This window comes from Aptenodytes patagonicus, chromosome 7 (genome assembly GCF_965638725.1).
Source record: "Aptenodytes patagonicus chromosome 7, bAptPat1.pri.cur, whole genome shotgun sequence".
In the NCBI taxonomy this organism is placed as follows: Eukaryota; Metazoa; Chordata; class Aves; order Sphenisciformes; family Spheniscidae; genus Aptenodytes; species Aptenodytes patagonicus.
The window spans coordinates 51,780,606-51,804,133 of NC_134955.1; the positions used below are offsets into that span (position 1 = coordinate 51,780,606).

At 41.3% G+C, this 23,528-nt stretch overlaps 1 protein-coding gene across 4 annotated transcripts in view; it reads left to right on the plus strand.

The window, feature by feature from the left end:
* Window positions 1–515: 515 nt before the first annotated feature.
* Window positions 516–23,528, plus strand: part of FLRT2 (fibronectin leucine rich transmembrane protein 2) — a 68,301-nt gene continuing 45,288 nt past the window's right edge. Inside the window, exons 1-2 of one of the 4 annotated variants that reach the window (XM_076345238.1) lie at window positions 516–1,777; window positions 4,498–4,626. The gene's annotated coding sequence lies outside the window, so the exon portion shown is untranslated. Of the gene's footprint in view, window positions 1,778–4,080; window positions 4,627–4,870; window positions 4,944–23,528 lie in introns of those variants that run through there. The other 3 variants (XM_076345235.1, XM_076345234.1, XM_076345236.1) reach the window with 3 other exon arrangements.

Genomic DNA, 23,528 nt, shown 5'->3' on the forward strand with positions numbered 1-23,528 from the left:
TCCTGCCTGGGAAACCTCAGTCGGTCAGGTCTAATCACGCTCTCCACTTATGTCACCCGCTGTTATAAATAGGACAAAGATATATGCAATGTCTAAAAGGTCTGCTTTTTTTTGGAGAGAGGCTGGGGGATGTTCCTCAAAGGAGGTTTATTTGCCTGCTGTGCGTAAATTCGAAACTTAGAAATGTGGGTGGGAGGAGAATCATTTTTTTCTGCCCGTTTGCTTATTGTAGGATTCTTCTCCTTCCTTGTCCAGCCTTATCTTACACATTTAATGAAGACAGTGCTCAGATTCCCCTTCACGCGCACTGACCTGCCTCCGTGTCCTTCCTACTGCGTGACCATGGGGCTCTGGAAGGAGCTTCCAGCAGTCCATCCCACGTCCAGGCTCTCAGTGTCGTTCAGCTGCAGTTAGAGATCCCCCCCCCCTTTTTTTTTTTTGGGGGGGGGGACAGAGAAGGGTGACAGAAGCATCATAATTTACTGAAAATATATATAAATGAATATTAGAAACCCAATGGAGTTTGCTAAGTTCCTTGTTTCCCTCTCTACATCTTTGAGTTACAGTGCTACAGCGTTGTCTTGACATCAGGCTCCAAGCTGGTGGTGCTGAGTTTGGAAAGCTTTCATGCACTTCATTCCATCTTTGAATTGCACATGCTTTTTCTCTCATTTTTAAGGCTCTTTTCTGCTCCGGAGGAAACATGTTCTGACATGCTGGAGTTTGCTGGTGGTAAATATTTCCTTTGACTACAAAGTGCATGTGTGAAAAAGGCTTGTGTTTGGTTTTTTTTTTTCCATGGAAATATGTTTCTTTCTCGCTTGCTCCTTTCTTTGCTGTTATTAATAACCTGTAAACGAGTTGAATCCGGAGGTCTAAGTGAAATAGCACGTTTGGATCTGTACTTTCAGCCACACCACGCTGAGGAAAGTGCAGAAGCTCTGTATACGCGTGTGTGAGAAGGATTCATGCAATGCGTATGACAGTTTGCATACCAGAATCGGTGACAAAGTAGGGACCACAGGTGAGTCCCCAAGAGACCTGCTTTGCCGAGAGGATTTTTGCAGCCCCTAACCACAGAGAAGTATTCAGCTCTCCAGCTGCTCCCCAGAGTTGGCGGTTCTGATTTGTTTCAACTGAAAATAACCAAGAATAGAAAATGACACATAATAAAAAGTCCCCAGCCAAGCAGCCGTGTGCGCTGCGGTTCCTCTCAAATAAGTGCTCCCCCATGGGCTGAGGTCTCGGTGCCCGGGCAAAAGAAAGGGCTGCAAAGGGTTAAGCCGCTGACTTGCTTGCTAGGCAAAGTTTGAGGAAGAATATGTCTGAGGCTGAGTACGCTGCAGCCCCGCATTTGAAATCTGTCACCCTCACTTAGGAGCTCTGCATCTCTGGTTGTCACCGGTGAATAATGACCACACGGCGATAAGATCGCTCCGTGGCGTTGCGCCGGAGCCGCCGGGGGAAAGAGAAGAAAGGAAATTACAAGCCGTTTAACCGCTTTAACAGGGTGTTCTTCAGTGGCATCGGTGGGTGTCAGGGTCAAATGACCGGCTGGACAGCAGCTTGGAAAGAAAATTTCCTTCCTCCTTTCCTTGAGAGAAACCTTGGGTGATGGTGACCATTGGCAGCTATGGAAAACAGAGACCTTGGTGGTCATCCTTAAAATAATACCATGCCGGAGCCCATCTGTTCTGCCACTTTCTCCCCTTTCAACCTGCCGGACCCGGTGGGCTTTGGGTGACCTACCGAGAAGGACCCACCTCCGCAGGAGCAGGTAACGGCTAGTTAAGTCACTTTCTAGATTGACACGATCTTGATTTGATCAAAGTGTGTCCTGAGTATCTTTCTCTGATTTGAAGTGTGGGCTGGTTGAGGGGCCAGGGGCAGGGAGGGGGACAGGCATAATTCCGCCTAGCCTCTCTGAGCCTGTGGGGCAGAGCAGCAGCCTGCAGCCTTGCAGAAGTTCTTCGCGTTCCCACTTTCCTCCGTGACTGAGGGCATAGGGGGCAGAAATGCCTGTGATCGACAAAGGTCTGCTTTGCCTTATGTGTTGTCGACAGGTTGCTAATATCGGGGACGTGGAGAAAGAAGGGACGGGTGGACAGAGGAAGAGAAAGACTTAGAAGGGGGATTTTTTTTCACGAGAAAATGCACCAGTTGTCCATCAGCTTCGGGAAAGAGAGATAAATCACGCTCAAATAAGTGCTCTGAAAAGTATGCAGAGCCTTAAAAAAAAAGAGAGAGAGAAAAAAAGACAGGTGTTAAAAAGTCAAAAAAGACCCAGAACCGCCTTTGAAAAAGGTTGTTCATTCGCCTTTGGACCCTACGGGGCTCCTGATCCTTTCATCCTTCAGGAACAGCTGGGAGCTGCAGGCAGAGACTCGACTTCAGAGCAGCTCTTTCTCCGAGCCGGGGATACAGGCTCTCCCCGCGGGTCTGACCCGTGCCCAGACCCGCTCCTTCCCGGCCCGCTGAGCCCCGCGGAGGGTCCCGGGCGCACTTCCCTCCATCTCGGGGGCCTAGAGCAGACCCCGGCCCCGAGGCAGCGGTGCCGGGAGGGGAGCGGGGTCTCGTCCTAAACTCCTTTCTCCTCACCGAGTCCCCTGAGAAATGCTGGACTACCTGCGCTCCCCCTTCCGCGCCCCCCCCATCACTCCGCGCATCCACGTAGGTGAGGGCACAACCTCTCCTGCGAGCGGGCAGGCAGCGCGGCTCGGCTCGGGGCTATCAGTACGCGGGGGCTCTCCTAAGGCCCCTCGGAGGGCACGGGGTGGAGGGCAGGGCGGGTGCGGGGGGGGCAGGAGCCGCGCGAGCACCCCATGGCCGGGCTGACCCTCGCCGGGGCTCCGCGACGGGCTCCTCGGTACGGCTTATTAAGCCTTTGAAGTCGTGAGGAATTTAGCCCCCCCCCCCCAAGCGAAGGGCGAAGGAGGTGCGGAGACAATGGCCAGTGATTCAGCTTTTGAGGTACGGCTGAGCAGAAAATGCAAGCTAGTGAGCAGCCAGGGGTGAGGGGGAAGCAAACCCCGAGGCATTGCAGTTGCCTTTTCTGTTTCCTCGACACATGGCATTGATCAGCTCTCCTCTTCTCTCCTCCATCCCTCCCCAGCCCCTCTCTTAAAGTAACTCGCAGCAAAAGCCGTATTGTGCATTTTCTTTAGTAATGGAGGAGTTTGAGGCAAATTCTCTTCGCACACCCCACGTCCTACCTTGACGGTTGTATCCTATCGCTCAGGTGCTTCTCGGTATTAAATAGCCTTGCCTTTAAGTGGACTGGTCAAGACAAGGCAGTAGCTTACTAGGGAACTGGGCGGCGGGTGAAGGGTTACCCCGAAACAAGCGCAGGCAGCCAGGGATGTATATACCCACGCACGCACACACACACACGAGCACTCACACGCACTGACTGTGCACAGGAGACATTGTGTGTGGGGGGGTTGTTACAGCTTTAGGGCAAAAGGCGGTTTCTCCAGCGGTTTTAAAGTCTTTCTGACTGATGATGGAAATCAGACGGAATACTAAAGGAGGTCCGTCTCTCCCCAGAGGGTTGGACTTTCTTTTATTCTGTGTTATATTTGTTATGTACTGCTATCGCCTACCTAAAAGTTCGCAGGGGGGGAAGGAGAGGGAAAGAAGGGGGCGGGGGAGGCGGGCTTGTCGGTGGCTGCACATGAAATATCGCCATGTTGGTGGAGAGCACGGCTGTAATTATTGCTAGCGAGGGCATCTCCCAGTTAGGACCGCAGGTCGGGGAGTTCTTCAGCTCACTCCCCGGTTTCCCTTCCGATACACCCCCAGAGTCCCCAGAGCAGCGGGGCCGAGGCAACCCCGCCGCGAAGGGCGGCGATACCCGCACCTTCTTTTCCCGCAGCCCCGGCCCGGCGGGCTCCGCGGTGAGGCGGGGCGGGTGTCCGGGCGCTGCGCAGCCCACCCACCCCCCTCCCCCCCCGCCCCGGGCAGCGCTGCCCGCTTAGTTCCCCTCGCTAAGAGTAGGGGGGGAGGGAGAGTCCAAAGGGACGGAGCTCGCTAAACTGCCCTCAGCAACCAATGGGTTAAAAGCGGGAGGAAAAAAAAAAAAAAAAAAAAAGAAGGAAAGAAAGAAAAAGAGAAAACCTAGCCTGACTTTGCCTCTTGGAAAGCTTTAGGTTGCAGCCCTGCCTTCCAAGCATTCTTTAAACTAGAAATGTGGGAGGGACTCCAGGAGAGAGAGAGATGGCTATCAACTGAATTCATTACTGTAAACATCTCCCTGGGGTGTCAGGCAGGGAGGAAAAAAAGGCACGACTCACATTAGCAGGGAATAGTCAGATCTGAGGCATCATTACTGCTAAGATCAGCCTGCAATCCCGGCTGAAGGCAGGCGCAGGACTTGGAGAGAGCCAGACACACACACTCACACATATACTCACATAGATGTGTCCGATGCCTTCTCCGACTTCCAAGGGTCCTGGGTCTCCGTGCCTGCTCCTCATGTGATCCTTTCATCATTTCCAGGGGACAGAAAGAGAGAAAAAAGAAAGAAAGAAACCCCAAGACCAGGCGTACCCGCGGTCCCTTCTTGTTTGTTTTTTACCGGAGAAGGAGGAACGGCGGGGGGAAGAGCGAGCGAATCGAGGAGAGAAAGTGCGTTGGGGATGCCAGAGCCGCGGGCTGCGCGCCGGAGGAGGAGGTGGCGGAGAAGGGGGGAGGACGATGCCGCTGCCTCGTAAGGGCGGAGGAAGGCGCGGGAGGCGCGGGGGTCGCTCCGGAGCGGCGGCGGCCGGCGGGGAGCGGGCCGGCGGGGCCGGCCGGGAGCGGCGCTGGGCGGCCGCGCTGCGCGGCGCGGAGGGCGGCGGCCACCACCGAGGAGCGGCGGCGGCGGAAAAGTTTTGGTGTGGGGGGCCAGAGGCGCGGAGGGGGATTATGATCGGTGCCGGCGAGGGATTCCCAGACACTGCCAGGTACAGTTGGGATTTCATTTCTCCTTCTTTTCCTTCCTGGTAATTCTAGCCCCGGGCGATTGAAAGCCACGGTGCCCTTTGCCTTCTCTGAGAAGACAAAGTTAAGGAGCCGTGTCAGGTTGTGTGTCAGAAATATCGCCCCCGCCTCATTAGAGCCCCACGTCTGCGAGTGTGCGGCGCCGGGCACACACACGCACGAATTTATGAATGGCCGGCGGCAAGTGTTAGAGGGTCCCCGGGCTGTTTTACGCCAGCGTGTGGGTTAGGAGTGGGACTCGGAGCTCGCAGCTGCAGCGGGGTGCCGGATCCCCGGTCGCATTTCACTGCCGAGCGGGAGGGTGCCGAACCTGGCCCCCACCCCGTGGCCCCCGCACGGCGCCGGGCGGGGAAGGGAGAGCCGAGAACTACCCCTGCTGCAGGGGAACCGGCAGAGCGCCTGTGTTAGCACCACCATTAGTATTATTTGGGAGGTGGTTTTGAGAAACGGGACCTTTAAAGGTGAACCTTGCTCAGAAGAGGCAGTCGGCTTAGCTCGGCGCTGGCAAGTGTTGAGAGATCTACGGGGAGATCAGGGAGCTGCGCCCGGCAGGAGGATCCATCAGATCCCCATCAGCAGGCTCCGGAGCGGGGCCGGTGGTGGGTGGGTGGGGGCGAGGTTAAGAGAATTGGATCAGGACTTCGGAATACAAAGGAGCCCCTCATAGACCTGATGAGTTAGACGGTGATCTCTGGAAAAATAATAACAAATACTGCGGGGGGGGGGGGGGGGGGGGGGGAAGTGGGAGTGTGAACAAAAAATAACAGGTCGCAAAAAAAAGTCAAACAGCTGAAAAGACCTCTCTACAGCATGAGATAAAACCCCGTAAAAGATAAAGAAATGAGTAGCGAAGTAGGAGAGTAAGATTCTCCACCTTCTTTTCAGAGTGGGACTCAGTCAACAGGAGCTTTTAATTAATTTTAATGGAGGAAATCTGTTTTAAGGCTTACAATAAGCTAATAAATCCAAGGCACAAATCCGTGTAAATTCCTGTACTGTGTGTGGAAGGTACTGATTAGATTTCTTCAGATGCTGCTTTTTGCAATGCAGAGCTCAGCTAAATAGAAAGGGAGAGGTTCCTTGCATGAGGAGCAGGAAAAGATACTAAAGCAAGTCAGACCTCTTTCATACACACAGACTTAAACACACAGACTTACACACACGCGCGCACACACACACAGAAAGACAGGGTGTGTGTTAAAGAGGTTTATTTACTGCATCTAACTTTACAGTGCTTGCAGGGAAATTAAACCAGTTTAGAGATTGAGATTGATCACTACTTGGGTTTAAAAACCCCAACCAACCAGATAAAAAAAAACCCACAAACTTCCCTGGACTTAATTCCTTGCTTCATTCACTGACATGGTCTTTCTCCAAGAGCACCTTTATATATTTGTAGTTTCAGAGGAGATTCATGAATTTGTTTCAGATATATGTATTTTTGGAAGGAGAAAAATCCATCCTGGCATTTTTTCAAAACACTTAAAAGGTACTGTACCTATACCTCTATCCACCTTTCTTTCCTTTCTTCCTTTAAAGAGTCAATGTGTGCAGTGTCATCACTGAGACATAATCTTTGCATAATCAAAAGATACAACAGATGTTATTTAAAAGTCACCATTTCTAAGTGACAAAAGTGATGTTAAAATGTTAGTGTTGGTGTTGTTCCTGAAAATTATGTGAGAGGAGAGATTTCAAACATCCTTACTATTTGTACGAGGTTTGCTATTTAAACGGTTGTTCTCTATCCTGATATGGTAGCGAGGCAGTTAAAAGGGAGAGAGTGCAGGCCTGGAGTACTGTAGGTGAAGCAAGTCAGAGCACTGTGTAAATACAGTGTCTGTAAAACTACCTGTGACTAGAACACTCATCGGTGTTTTCCAAAGTCCAAGGCTGTAGGAAGAAGTAATGGTGCTGGAATGCACACAGCGTTCTTAAAAGAGTTGCTCCTCACATACACCTACACCGTATATTTTGTGTAAGGTGATGTTATCTGTGTTTGGTTTTGAGAGTCTGGATCTAATTTGAGCCACTGTTACAAATCACATTTATATCCTGGCCTGCTGGATAGTTTGATTTAGGATGTAGACATATCTCTTTTGCGCAACCCTACACCCTCCCAGTTGGAATCTGTATTACATAGGCTATGGTTTCCTTTGAGAATCAAGAATGTGCTTGCCTTTAACTGCTTAAAATAGCAGTATCTAAAATGTAGGATGTTATTAGGGCTGACTTCCCTACCCTTCCCACAGAAAAGAAGGAGAGACATAGTTTTACCAAGGCAAGAAAACAGAGAGTTCAAACAAACATCGCTATCAGGCTTTTCCTGTACTCCACTTTCTATTTAAAGGACTAGAAAGAAGGCACACTTAAGATAATATTGTTTCCAGGAAGGTGAGAGCTTTATTTCTTAATCATTTCTGCTACCTCTTTAATCTCAAAATGAGTTCATTTGTCACTAGATTACTTTCATGTAACTTTCAGACTTTTACCGACGGATTCAAATCCAGTCCATTAGTGACATCTATCTGTGAGAAGTGTATAGTCAATGGTGGTTTTTTTCCCTTTTTCTTCACCATAGTGGATTTGAAACACAGGCTATAAATTGTTTTGGTCTTTTATATCTGCAAATCACCTAGCTTGTCAGGTTATCAATGTCACATCCATTACGGACAATGCGATTTCCTAGCGTTTTAAACAGGAAAACAAGAAAACCAAACTCCAGTTCCAAACATGAATCCAGAACTTGAACTCTAAATCTATTCCAGCTATTCCAATGATAATATGATGAACATTTGCAAAAATCAGAAAAATAAAAAGTATCCAGTGGTATTGAACATCAGTAATAAAGGAATTGCATTTATGTTTGTCTGATGTTTTAATACTTACTCTAAAGCAGGCTGACTCTATATGAAATTTTATTGCCCCTGAGTGCTTACATAATAACTGAAACTTGAGACAAACAGTCAGACCAGATATACTATAAGTAGACTTTATAGTAGCAGGGTGTTTAAAAAATGTAGAAAAAAAATTCCAGCTGTGTCTATATTAGGAATACATGTCAGAGATCAAGGAAAAGGGGGTTTTTATAAACAGATGGTCTCTTTTAGGGGATTATTAAACCCAGCTTCCCAGTACCAATTTGTCTCTTGTTTATATCCACAGCTATATTCCATGTTTTAGTTAGTGATTGTAAATGGCAGTTGAGCACTTGATCAGCGATATCTTTGGGTAGGTGAATACCATTGTTTGACATTTCCCAGATTGTAGTTGATTACCTCAGCGCTTGGTAATATGATGGTTTTAGGTGTTTCCTTCCCTCCCCCTTGGGCAGTCTTTTTAGGAGTCTTTCTACCAATGCTTTTTATTTATTTCCTCAAGAAATCAAAAGAGCTGGAACTTGCCCCAGAGGTATAAAAATTGCTTTTTCTTTTCTTTTGGTAAAACAAATATTTGTATTTTTTTTGTCTTTTATAAAAAACAATAGAAAAGAATAATATATAGTTATTATTGCAAAGAAGGATAATTTAACATGCACTGAAGATAGGAGCTTTAGTTCCCCTACAGCTATGTGTAACGTACACCTTTCAAGTAATTGACTTCTTTTAAAGAAAAACAACCACAAGAAATCATCATTAAAATGTTTCTTGACAGGCATGTTTTATTTATTTATTTAAAACAAACCCAAACCTCAATCCATAGTTAAAACTCAGGAAAGAAGCGTTTGAAACAAAAAGTATTCTCTGTTTAACAAATTGTATTCTAGTCACATCAAACAATATGTCCGAGGAATAGTGCCATTTAATCTGATATTTTCAGCTGCTGGTGAAAGGTGTTGGGACCTTCTTATACCTTACTTTTTTTATTGATGATTTACCCAGCTAACAGGGTTTTTTTCCCCTCTTCGATTCCTTCTTCTGACATGGCCCTTTGAACTGTATCAAAATTAAATTCTAGCAACAACTTAAAACAAATCCATCATGCTCTCTTCAGCATTCCTGAAAATTAAATGATGCATAAAGAGGTCCGTAAAATATCACTTCTAAAAAGAAATCTTGTGCTATCAGCTCTACCTAGAAACAATCTCCTCTATATTTCACTTCAAGCTATAACTGTTTTATTTATTAATTTGTTGTAAAAGAAACCTTTTCTAGCCTAGTTTAATGAGAGGATGTATTTATAAAAGCATACAGCACAGAGAATTGTTACACAGGTACACTGTCATTGAAACTGATCCTTCGGTCCTTGCAGACAAAACTCAATAGGCTTTTGACATACAGGATCAGATCGTTGCTGGACTTGGTCCTGCAAAGTGATGATTTTACTTTGGCTCCAGGTGAGAGGTGACTTGCTTCCAACAGGCCCTAGTCAATATTTTGTAGGATGTGCCCCTTACGAAGCAGAATATTAAAGGTCACAGATAATATTCTGGCTTGGCCTTCAAGTCAATAGGCCACTTTCATAACACTTAATCACCAGATACCTATTCACAAGGTAAATTATCTTTGTAATTTTCTGCAACAGTTATGGATTAAAGACTGCAGTCAAAAAAATTTTGAAGAAAAAGAATAATTTTGAAAGGTAGTTCAGACAATAACCTGTAGATTACTGTAATGGTCTGCGGTCTGGTTTTACAAATCTCAGCCCAGCTAGGGACATATCTTGAGCCACAGAATACAGAAGAGGGCATTTAGTTCCTTTTATCATCATTTATTTGTGAATATATCACAGTGAAAATGTTTGGATGAAGGGGTCTGCTCTTTGGTCAAAGTTCTTTATTGTGGCCACGTTGTCATGGGTAATCTAATTATCTTAAAAATGCAAAATCATATAAACATCAAATCAGTTCCTTCCTGAAAACACGCTAGCTATGACTGAATTAATCCCAAAGTATTCCACAATCTTTACTCAGACAAAAATTGACAAAATTTGTTTAGTGTCAGGGATCTTGAGGGAGAATTACAGGCAAAAGATTTTGGAATTCCATCTCTCTGATTCATTAGCCATTCATTGTCATGCACTTCTGTGTTCAGCAAGGTCTGGGCCGGCTGATGCTAGACACTTCTCTCGTAGTAAATGCTGTAAACTGTACGGAAGTACTACATGACCCATTAAGAGCAGGAAAGGTCAGAGCTCTGAATGAAAAGCCTCATCAGCACCTTCTGAGAACTGAAATCTGTGTGGCAGTGGCGCTCCCAGTCCCTGCTGGCAGCTTTTGTCAGTCCTTCATCAAAACCAACAGGAAAATTAAACTAAAGAGAAGAGCTTTTCTCGACAGTACTTCCAGTCCTGCACCACGTAGCCGCACTAGTAGCTCATACCTCGCTGAGCTGTTCCATAAGAGTTAGCCAAGAGATATCACGTGGAAAAGGGTTGCCCTTGTGGGGAAAGGACACAGTGCTCCTGCAGGGTGTCCTAGCACTGCTGGGAGCCTTTGGTGATGTTCATACACAGTCCTCAATCTTCACACAGGTTGCAGAGGACCAAACAATGGTCAAACTGCAGTCACAGGATCATCAACCATAGGCTCGTAGGTTCAGAGTTACAAATATTTCTTTCTCTTGAGATTTCCTGTGTGTTTTTCCTACAGAGAAAAAGAAATGCAGTATTAGAACTGTTTTAAAATGGGTATGACATTCGCAATGTCATTGGAAATAAATGCAAAAAAAAAAAGTATTATTTTATATCAACATCTTACTGACAGAACAAGAGATTTAATATACAGTTCTGAAGAAGAAATGCAGGTTTTATATATATACACACATACATAAACATAATTTGTGTATGTTACATATATAGGTGACTGTGACTTTGTCTATAATCATGGATGTCTCCCTCAGACCCTTCAAAGCATATATAATTAATTTTCATTCAAAATTCATTTTGTTGGTGAACTGAAAATCAAATTAAACAAGAAGAAAAACTTACATCTTTCCTCCAGTGTGTTGGAAGTTTCTATACTGGGTAAAAAACCCGAGGTGTTCCCAAGAGGTATTGCTCCCAAGGCCGATGGAAAGAGCTTGTAGCAAACTTACCTGTGCTTATGAAATAGAATTTCACAGCTGAAAAACTACTTTTTAAGTTAATATATTTGATTCCAGACTCAATCCTTCTCTCTTTCACTGGCAAGTTAATTTCACAGGCACTCTTCTAGTAATTAGAGATTACTCATGTGAGTAATAATTTTAATACCCAAAAGTGATGTCATTTAGCTGTGATTGAAGATGATACAACCCCAACAGTGTGTCTCTGGTTATACTAATGTATATATGCTTTCATTAGTAGTTTCTTCGTGTGTGTATGGGAAAACAAGCTGTGTAGGTACAAGTAATTTAAATGACTAGAATTGCATCTGTATTAGGATGGTAGCAGTATATGTGTTTGTCAAAGACAAAGGTATACTTCTATAAAAACTATCATCGGTAGACTAGACATCGGGTGTGCATATCATTTAATGAATTATGATTTTTGGTAAGTGAGGTGGTTTTAGCGAGCCTGTTGCATGCCTGAAATGCTAGCCGAAACCATGTGAGGTGTCTCTAAATGAAGGAGTATTTGTTAGTAGCACCTTATAATTTCGTTTGTGATCTAGGAAGTTTTTCCTAGGTGGTGCTTCTTGTGTCACTGAGAGATTTGCATCCAATGAAATGCACCCCATTTAGCAATCTTGTTCGTCTGGTTTCACAGGCCACCTCATTGATTGATCTAGGTTTAACCTTATTCTTATCTTTAACCACTTAGCTTTGGAGTTAGTTGCAAATGCTCCTAGACTAAACATTATTTCTTGAGCCATATCAGTTGAAAACTTGCTGTTTATTTCATCATTTGTTATAATTATGTAAAAAAAAAAAAAAATCACTGATACCTGAATCGGTATGAACCTGGATCGGGGGGTTGGAGGACTCCAATTTAATATGGTAATGCTCTATATGCATATTGCATCATGTTGCACTGATCCATTACTGTAAGCCCCCGCATTATTCATTGAACAAGAGAATCTGGAGGTAGAAAAGACATACAAGGCTAACCAACCAACAGCTCACAGTCCTCTCTCTAGTACACTCATAAAATTTTCATTCTTGATTTAAATGTTTTCAAAGATTTTGTCTGAGACATTTTATCCTTTGAACTGCCCATAGAAAATTAATTTCCAACACAAAATAAGTAGATTAAATAAGTAAAAAGTGCTGTTATCCAGCCTGATTAATTTCTCCTTCTTTAAAACAAATTTAGCAGCCTAAGAATAAATTTCCTCATACTGAAGATGAGTATACAGTTGGAGATTGCTAAAATTTAACAGAACATGAACATATATACACAGACACACAGAGTCATTCCCAACTGTATTGCTAAATCCTGTGTATCAAATTGGTATATGCCCAACAGTGATTTTTGAAATAGCTCAGTCTGGCCCTGTGCCATGCTGCTCAGTGAAGAGCTTCTTCTTGAAGCAGTTCAGCAGTAAATTGTAAAATGCATTTTGCCAGTAGAAGTCTTTTTTTATTTGAGAAATTACTTTCGCTGTTTGGCAGAATTAATTTCAGAACCTTATTCTTTAGCAGTTGTGCAACAGAATAACAGACTTTACTCAGAGAGAAAAGTGTCTACCATTATAGCTTTGACAATACTTAGGCAAGAAGGAATCATAATGGACACCTCTCATTTTTTTAAAATGTGCACTTTAAATGCCACTGACAGAGCCAAGTCCCTTATAATTGCCCAGATGCCTAAGCCTCTAAGCCTCTGCCTAAGATGGCAGAGCATCTGACAGTAAGGTTACTCTAATTGCTTTATCCATGTTGTGCCCTATCAAAATCTCTTTTTTATTCATGTGGCATTGTGTATTCATAATGATAAACATGTATGTACATGCATGCAGGGACACACACACACAAACAAGATATAAAAAAAGATTTCTGAGAGAATTACAATGGCAAAAGATCATTTAGCAAAATCTATTTCCTTCTGAAGCTTAGTTAGCATCTTCCTTTTTTATTATTTAACCAGATAGCAGGGCAATCAGTGATACTATAGAACTTTGAAAATGGAAACTGTATATGAGTTTTTCTAGTTTGTTTGCTTTTCTCCCCTAGTGCTTTCCCCCCATAGTTAATAGAGAACTGTTTTCATGAGTAGTACTCTGTTTAATACAGTTTTAAAAAGAATGATGCAATTGGATTTCTATTTTTTTTTTTTGCGTGCTGGCTACAGGGTGCTGATTCCCTATCTTCACACTAGAGCGTTAGTTTTTGTTATGTATAATTCCAGTAAAATGCAGTGATTTCAAATTAAATAAAAGGAAAAAAAAAAAGCCAACAAACCAAACCAAAACAAACCCAAAAGCAAAACCAAAGGAAACCCAAACCCACAGCCCAGGAACTATGGAAATCTCAATGCTAACAAGATGGTTGTTTTCTGTCCCACACTGGATAATCTTATCAGTATCTATTTAACTTAATATTTAGTACCAAATATAGGTTTCAGTTAGATAGTCTATTATCACAGAAGTCAAACACTCAGCTCTATCCTCAGATCAGCACAGTGGATCTTTATAAATCTGGAATAAATGAGATGTTAGACTTGCTGCCAGCAGCTCTGGCAACAGAACTGTTGATCTGCCCAGATTCTCTTTCCTGCAAAAATTTCTTATCAGCAGATCCACACATCCTACATGGTGTGACTGTGGATTTACAGATAAGAGGACAGAATGACTGAAAGTGGATGGATGGCATGAGCATAAATAGGTCATGAGTTACCAACTGTGGAGCTTGATCCTGAGCACCGTGAGAGTCGATTATAAATTTCAGAACACCTCTAAGGATAAGGAGCTCCCTAGGTAGAAGGGTTTGGCTTTAATTCTTTGCCCTTCATTTGTCCAAACTTGAAAGTACATAAATCAGTCTGTACGAGCAGAGATGACTCTGAAATTCATAACCACTCATCTCTGTGACATTGATGGAAACTCTATTGGATCAAATGCATAGGTATTCTAATTATGAACCTCTGATATTCAGAACTTCCCTTGGGCCATCAATATCTCATATGCAATCATATTTTACAAGCTGCCGAATGATAGTCTGGTTATGCATATGCTGACCGAGAGAAGACATCCTACAGTCTTAGCTAACCAGCTGCAGAAAGATGATCCTCTTTAAGCACTAGGAGAATAAACACCTTTAAATTTCAGATAACATCAGTATCAGTTCACGAGCTACTTAGATCTTGTGAAGAAATATTTGGAGATCTTGGGAAGGGGTGTTTAAGTATAGCCCTGTATATTGTTTTGTGTTGAATGATAACCATGTTTGACAGAAAGGCATTCTTTTTAACTCCTTCAATGCTGTGCTAAAAGAGTATCTCCTGCTTATTAGAAGCAGAAATAATGCAAAGACCTGTAGCCTTGCTATGAATTTTATACTCCCTTCTACCATCTGGGGTACTTTTATTGACATGTATTTATATTCTGGCAGCAGCATACTTCTCTCCTGTTTCTCTCTCTCTCTCTCTCTTTACTTTTTAAATACATGTGGCAGCACAGGCTGAATCAGAATTTTTAGTTAGCTCTTCAGCTAAGAAGGATATCTCTTTTAAGCTGGAGTTCATTCTGTTATGTCTGTCATGTCAGGTGCACTGAGGACACAAAGTATCCTAAAGATACTATCAAAACTAAAATAAGCAATAATGCTGATGGAAGCTTTTATTTTCATTTAAATATTTCCCATATTATTTTTGCAGGTTAAGTATTGCAGTATTGTGCAGAGGGAAGATAAAAGCAGGAAAGGGAAAGTGACTAGAAAATAACTGGGGGAAAAACAGGATGAAAGTGAGTAATCAAAATTGTCCAGACTGAATGAAGTGCAGAGATAAACAATCAACTTTCTGTGCAACAGGAAATCTGAGTTTCCTAATGATCACAGTTTTAACCACCTAAGCTGTTATTCATCTGAGAGGAAGACTGTCGACTGCCATGAGAGGGAGAGGTAGGGCAATGCACAATCTAGGAGGAGCTGGGAGGGGAGAAAAGAATCTGTGAAGTTCCTCCAGTTCTTTCTGTGGTGGGCATGGCACGTGGGAATCATCAGACGGAGTTAATGCTATCTCAGAGTGTGTTAGCTCTAGAACAGAACCCTTACTGGTTTGGTGAGTCCAGTTTGGTAAGCTTTGGTGTATTCCCTCTTAATATTATTCCATGTCCTCATTTTTGTGACCTTAGAAACTGTGCACGTTAACCATAAGAAAAAATAGATACAGAGTAAAGGTGGGATGGATAAAGCAATTAGTGAGTAACTAGTCTCAAATTTTCCTCTCAGGCATGAGTATATACACAGAAAGTCTGCTTTACATAGATAAATCAAAGGGGAATAATGAATATTATTTGTTATTTTAAACATATAATATAGATCCTGGCAGCTTTTATACCATCTAGTTTTCTCTTGCCTTTAGACCTCTCACCTGAAAGAGATGAGAGATCCATTATGTAACAAAAAATGACTGAATTAGGGGAACACTGGGGACAATACAGTGGGGCCAAAGGGCACTGAAGTGGGTCTTTATTATTCTTGCTTGTAAGAAACATGCTGAAGGAAATGATCATCATGCACTGCAATATACAGAATTGTGATGTTGCTTCTGCGTCTTCAGCGCATTCATGCTGTCCTGTTGATTAAATCACTGGCTACGTCAAACATTGATCAAACTCTACATTATGGTCCAAACTTGCAGTATGCTCTTTCCCCTTGCAGCTGAAGGCAAGGCAGAATTCAACACTGGATTGTAAAAACAGCGAGGGGTCAAGAAGTGGTGCACACTGAGGACTGAACCGCAGCAGTTGCAGAAACTCTCTGCATGGGTGTACATACGGGAGGGATGGCATTTCCCTTCCCCAGGCACGCCAAAGGTCCACAATCATTAGCAGCACCAAGTCCAGGCGCTTAATATGAAGGAAGGAGATAATTTATGGGGAAGTTTATACTAAAGATATATGCCCTTGCTTTGTTAGAGAGGGTGTGCAATTTTTTTATGATTTCAGCATTCTCCACAAGTGTTCTTGTAGTAATAATATTTGGGACAATATGTAACTCTACTTATTTGCTTACTTGTAATCTTGCAGAAAGTCTGGTAAATAATCTGACTAGAATTCAGTTACTGTAACTGTAAAAGAGAAGAAAAAACTCAGTGGAAAGATGGCACTGTATGAGTTAACATGTTAGCCCTTCATTCTTTCAGATCAAGCTTCCTGTGAGTAATAAAACACAAGTCAGATGAATTTGGCTGGTCTCAGTCAAGCCTCTCATGGATAGTTGCCCACACGGGAATAACTACCGCATAGATTAGCTCTGTGAATAGTTCCAGGACAGGTGTGGGACTGAACTGCATTGGCAGAACTGCTCCGGGGAACTTGTGTGCGATGCTTCGCTCAGTGGTATCTGTATTCCCTTTTCATGAGCACTAAAATTCAGCCAAACATGTTTTTTATGTAATTGTTTTTAGGGAGTTGGAGAAAACTCATATTTTGTCAGATTTGCCAGTCTTTTATTAAACATTTCAAAGAAATGGAGTACAAGTGAAAATTAAAATACCCTGAATTATTTCTTACTAGCCAACATTTCGTTGCTGAGAACAGGAACAATGTTATGGCTTCTGACCCATCTTTCCTAACAGTCTAAGACAAATAACAAAAAAGTGCAATATTTTTAAAGCTTAAGAGGGGACAGAATGACACAGGGTTTCTCCTGCTGAATACAAAATCTTTCTGTTTCTATCTGAAACCCAGACATAGTATACAGTCATCTATATGAAATGAAAGGTGGACTTAGGTAAACCCACCACTGTTAACAGAGTCTCATTTTTTCCAGTCACTGTCAGAAGTGAAAAGATTTATTAGGTACGGAGGATGAACTACTCTTTCACCTCCACATCCTCTTCTTCCTCTGTTCTTACAAAGCAGAACTGAGCCTAAGTCACACTGTACAAGTCCTTGTAAAAAGCACGTTATCAGAAACAAACTCTGCACTATTTTTTGTGACATAAAAAGAGGCAACGCAAACGAAAGAGAAAGAAGAGTTAATAACAACATTTGATCAAAGGAAAGCTGACACACAACCAGATTCAGAAAGCTGCTTGATATTAGATGTGTAGCGCTCGCATAAATCAGGGCTGGACCAGTTTACAGCAGCTGAATATCCACAGCATAAAACAGAAAACTTCTCTATTGAGTTCCTTGTTAGAGCCATGACTGTAGGCCAACCTCCCTTCATAGCAATAAGGGGAAAGGATTGTAGTCTGGGAGCTGACACTCTGCTGTTTGTGCCCTAGCTGCCTCTGAATCAATAGAGGACCCTGTTCTTCAAATCCCATGCAAAGTAAATATTTTTTTTCTTGATTTAACTGGTGATTTAAGGAAATGCTTGGGCATACAATTGTCTAAGGTCAGGTTTACAGCACTGCTCTAGTTACTTGCCTCACAGTTTGGAGTTTCAGATTTATATGTGGACATGGTTATGTAATTTATTGAGGCGTCTATTTATACTTCAGTTGTGTTTCTTAGATCCATCTCATAGCAATTGCTATACCCGTTGCGACTGACATATTTTCCGTAACATTTTTCACACATTCCACCATTGCTATATCTAATGAAGCTTGATTTTCACATGCATGTGGCCATTGTGGGCATGTAGTATGGCTCTAAAAAATTTACCAGCATAACCTTCATCTCTTTTTGCCGGAGGACTACAGACTTAACAGTTTTATCAATGCAACTGTAGACTTTTGGCACTTGCATTAAATTTCAAACTGATGATTTGTGAATTAAATAATTTCTCTTGCTACGGGAACTCTCTACTGCAGGAGTGGGGAAAATAATGTCAGAGGTTCTCTATCAATTTGCGATTTTTTTATTTCAATTAAGCCTATAGTTGTGCATATTCTGATGATGGTGTTGTCTAAGAAAGATAAGAACAGTATGAGGAAATTGCTTTAATGTTACTGGAGATAATCGAGTACTGCTGCTTTGCAGGTGAATATTTACCTCCAGAATCTACAGTGAGACTTAACACTGTTATCTCCAAACAGAAATAGGCAGCAAAGTGTGTGGAGCTTTGCTAGCTGGTAACCGGTGATGTCTTTTAATACATCATTTAGCGACCTTTTTCCAGTACAAATTTCAGTAGTACCCCAGAGGCAGTTAATGTCTAAGAATAAAAGTATCCATTTTGTTAGTCATTGTTTCCTTTATAGAAACTAGTATAGTGTTTTGCAACTAGATATAAAACAATCTGAATAATAATGAGCCACATTCTGTTCTGTTCTATTTGATCTTCTATTCCGCTCGTTGCTGTAGTAGCCTAATGCAAATCTGTAAAACTTTAGTGAAAGGTGTTGTTACAAAAGAATTCTGCGGTGTTGATAATATCAAATGACTTTATTTCATGCAGAGGATTATTAATATGCAACACGAGACCGGGTCAGTCAGAATTGCAAAGCTTTAAATGCCCTTCTGAACGTGAAATTCAGGGCAGTGGTTTGTACCCACGATTATTTATGAGTGCATGGATCATATTTATAGCTCCACTGACTTTATACATATGAACAATCTAGATAAGTAATTAGCAAAATGACATCAATTGTGCTGCATATTCCAGCTACAAATAACAGTGTTGTAAAAGTGACTCCCAATGGATCATTCTTTTGGAAATGTAATATACAGCATCTCTCTCTCACCCTTGCTCTCTCTCTCTCTCTCTAACTACTCGCTTAACCTCCAATGCTTAAACCCCTAGATATATTGAAACCTAGGTCTTCCCACCAAGATTAAAGGGTTGTACTTTCATGGTCCTGTGATTCTATCTATTTTAACATCTCTTATTTGAGAGAGCTACTTTAGGAAGGAGTCTACAGGTTCACTAATAGATACAGGTACAAAGCTGTCGTTTTAGACTGTGTGGAAATGAGATTTGAGCTGATCTGACAAGAAGAAAATCTCCCCTTCCTTCACTGTAGTTCCTTTCTTCCAGGTAATTATACAAGTTGAATTCATCAGCCCAGTATATTGCTTGCTTTTCAGGCAATTTCCAGTAGGAAGATTCTCCTTATTATAAATAAGTACGTGTGCTCTATAATTGCTGACAATCACATGGGGATCCTTATTTCTTTCCCTTATATGCATTGCAATGCTGCAAATAAAATAATGCAAACTAAATATCTCCATATCTTGTATTACTGGCCTGAAACAGAGGAGGATCTTTCTGGCAATTTTTCACTATTTAAATCTTCTCATGACACACCACTACCAATAAGGGAAAAGGAATTATAAGACCTGAAATAACAATAACTAGCGTGTGGCTGGTCACACTTTCACCACAGATTTTCTCCAGTATAAATCCAGGTTTATTCTTCTGAAATTTGGAATTATTTTACATCTACATAACTGAAAATGAAGAGACTTATCCTTGTTTCAAATCTTCATCCATAGGGTAAAGCAGAAAGAAGATGAGCATCCTTACATCAGACCAATTGACCATCTCACTGCAAAACACATTTAGGGCTGTAAATAATCAGAAATGCAGTGCATGTGCAGAACTGTGTGAAATGACTGAAGTAAAGTAGAGGGTGTTGATGGTTTATGAATCAATGCATAGATATCAGTGCATTGACAAATCAAATGGGTAACTGCAAAGAGCTGCCTATTTGTACACACCACCCAGATCCATAGTAGAGTTTAAAAAGCAAGTGCAAAAACCCACAACATTTTTGAAAACAGAATCAGAAGTAGAACATTTAGTGCAAAGGGAATGTCCAAAAAATCAGTTTTTTAAAGCGTGTTAAATTTTCATTAAAAATACTAAGTAATAGGAAAATGAAAAAGAATCCTCTACTTCTTAACATAAACTGTGAAAAAAATTGTCATTCCATAAACAGCAAAATTATCACATTGTTTGAGCCGTTCCTTGATTTATTTTGATGATTAGCATGCCGTCCTGTAGAGAAACTCATACATGTGCTTAGTATGTGGCCATTCTGCCACTTGAGTGTGTGGAGCCCAGGAGAATAATAAAAATGAATCCAGCAAAACAATTGTCTACTTCCAGCCCAAGTGCAAGCATTAAAATTGTTACTATGATCAGATAATGAAGTTACAACTTCACAATATCTGATTTTTCCATATACAAACTGAATTTGGAGTAAATAGGGGAAAGACATTGTAAGGCTGTCCAGAAAGTACAGCAAAAATCTGAAGAGTACTGTAACAAAGTGACTATTACTGTTACAACGTATGCGTATATCACTTTTTACAGAGAGCTATAGGCAGCCATGGTTGAGTTCTAAGGGTTTTGCTCTCCATTGTGGCAATGTAAGTCAGGAATATTTTCTCATGAGTATTTCAGTGCATATAGAGTATTGCTCCTGAGGAGAATTAACTCCACATTACTTGAATTTAACAATATCTAAGACTGTTTTTTTTCCCCCCGAAGCTTAAGAATGATGTAACTGTACTTGTTTTGCAGTCATTCCATGCCAAAACAATAGCAGTTTCTTTGATTTCTCCCGTACCTTCTCCCCCTCCCCCAAAAGTGACTAAGGTATTATTCCTGTGAAATGCAAGCCTCCATTTTATGCTATATATGATACTGGCTCCTTCTATTTCCAGCTTGATCAAAAATAAATTTGGGAAGCAGTCCCCTTTCCACAGCTGAGGCCAAGTTCTGCAAAACTGTGCATACTTTCAATTCCAGTTGAAGTCAATAGGTTTGGAACATGATAACCATTTTGCAGGGTCTCCACATATATTTAAACACACAGAAATGGCTTGTGGCTATCTCCATTGGAAGGATCAAGAAGCCTCACCCATTGTATTGTTAGGTTTTTGAGTGAGAAAGATTTAATTTCAAAATACAGTATGACCTAAAATATAAATCTGAGACAGTTTGAAATAAAAGGCCTTTCTGAAGATCAAATTTTCTCATGCTGACATTTTTTGTGTAATTGTAGCAGTATCACCTGCAAAGTCCACAAAACAACAGCAATAAGTAATAAAAGTCATAAGAATAGGTAGCAGGTTGGCTGGCATACAATGAGAATTAAAGCAAAGACCAATATCCCTTGGTAAATGTTGATATGAATTATTAAATGAAACAGTGGCAAAATATAGTCTGTCAAAAGTAGTTTCCTTCTAGAGACATGGGAGGAATTAAATTTTTTTTCAAAGGAAAGCTTTTATGCATGTTTCCAACATCTTGGTTCGCTTGAATTGCACAACTTGTCTCTGTACTAAAACTTCCCAAACTAATTTCCCAAATAAAGAATGTTTATTGAAATAATTTTCACAATATGAGGCTTGTTCTAGCAATTTCTCATATATCTCTGAAATCTTCCTTCTCAAATGTTTCCTGGAGAGAAAATATTGTAATATTGTAGTGGGTGTCAGTGGGCTGAAAGTATGGCATCCAGTTGCTGATTTGATATTTAGCATATCTGATGATGCTAGAATATATACTCTGTAATTTGAACATGCAGGTCTGCTCTTCAGTTGGTCTGTACTGCCATAATTTTCTTGGCTTCAATTATCTCATCATTAGATGAGTTATGTTAGTTTAGGATTTGAACCAAGGAATGAATGGTCAACTAGATGATCTGATCTCTGGATTAGCTTTGCAGAGTAGCAAAAAATGAAAGAGAATGTCAGATATTAATGATGAATACATTCCTCTTAAATTTAACACAGTCATGCATTTTCTCTTTGATATTATGCTCAGAATTGGTTGAAAATTTTAGAAATATTTAAATGAATTTCAAATAAAACATTTTGATTTGTGAAACAGGGTATCTAAAGTGATGCAGAATTACTTATTTGCTGCCCTAAATACTATTTTGATCTGCATAACCCCCTGAAATTTAATATCAGCCCATTGTTATATGTAATTGATTAATTTGGATATAGTCCATTTTTAGGTAGTTGTGTGGCTAATAGCACCAAAATAGCTGAGTGTCTCTGTTTAATATTAGTGACTAAAGTTCCTGGAGTCAAAGACCTAGGTGATGTTTTGGCCTTCAGCAAAATCAATAGAAACAATTCCCACTGACATCAAAGGAGTGGGGTAACTTCTTCTGACTACCCTTTCCATATCCCTTATGGCTAATTAGGACTTCGTTCAAGCACATCATTGAGTAGTTGCTAAAACTTTTAATATGCTTATGAGCTCTTTATGCTTCCTCTCTCATGCAAAGGAGCATCCATCCAACAAAAGGCCACATATAAACGCTTAACTTGTGATCTGATTACCAGTTTTAACTCTACTGTAAAGTCCTACAAGCCACCTGGAAAGGGTTATATTCCTTTTCTTCCTGCTCAGTGCACCGATGGAACATGGGTACAGAGACAAGCATGCACCCCAAAGCCAGACAAAAAAATATTATACAGACACCTGGAATCTAAGCTAATATGTATGAGTTCTGTGTATAATTCAGACTCAGTACTGCATGTTAGCATCTTTCAGCAAAACCATGTAAAAATAACTTTGAACTTAAATGATCTAAAAAAAGTTTGTAAAACCAGGCGCCAATACTTATATGTGTATTTTGCCATATAGACTTGTAACATTCAGGCTTGAATTCTTCACAGACCCTAATACATTGCCCTTCCTGAAAGTGTTTGTCTCCAGATAATCAGATAAAAAACCTGTAAGAGATGCTGAGTATTCTTTGAGAAACTGAAAATCATACTTGTCTCACTAGCTGGAATGCCATCTTTACTCTTTTAGCATTTGTCTCAAATAAGCAGAACATCAGGACATTTGTCTAAGAGCAAAAATTATTACACAGTCTCCAAGAAATTATGGAAGTCTCATTTCTAGGCACAAATAAAATTAGCTTTGACAAAGCACTGATGTACTAGTGTTGAAAATACGCCTGCAGTGACAGGGCTGGTACAGCTGGCATAAGGGAACTTTCTCATCACTTAAGATAAATTAATTAACCGAGTTTGGTCATTTGGAATAGCAGAAAGGAATTACCAGGGTTGAATCTTACCATAGGATTCATATCTTCTTCTTTGACAAAGAATGCACTGACTACAATATCATTGTCTTCAATTGGAGCTGTGGGTGAGTAATTAAGAAGATAATAGGAACAAATGGCATTGAAATAACAGCAAGAGTCTATTGAACACTGGCAGAATTTTTGTCCAGGTGCCTATTCATAAGCTCTGTTATGTATATATTCCAGGTCTTATATCCATAGGCCCAATTTGCTAAACCCTTACAAATGTGTAAATTTCCATTCACTTCAGGAAACCACATTCACATAAGAGAAGTACATATGCTGCAGCCAATAGTTAAAATTGTGTACTGTAGAAACCTCTGGAAAGATACTGTGATCATTTATGTTATTGAACTCTGCGTGCATCCAGTTCTCCTTTCTTTTCCTGGTCCTCTTTTACTCCCATTGTGCACCTCCCCAACCTCCTTTTCCTTCCTGATGGACTAAAGTGCAATAAATCATTTTGAAATAAAACTTATTGCAACAGAAGTAACGGCTTGCTGTCATAAACTGCT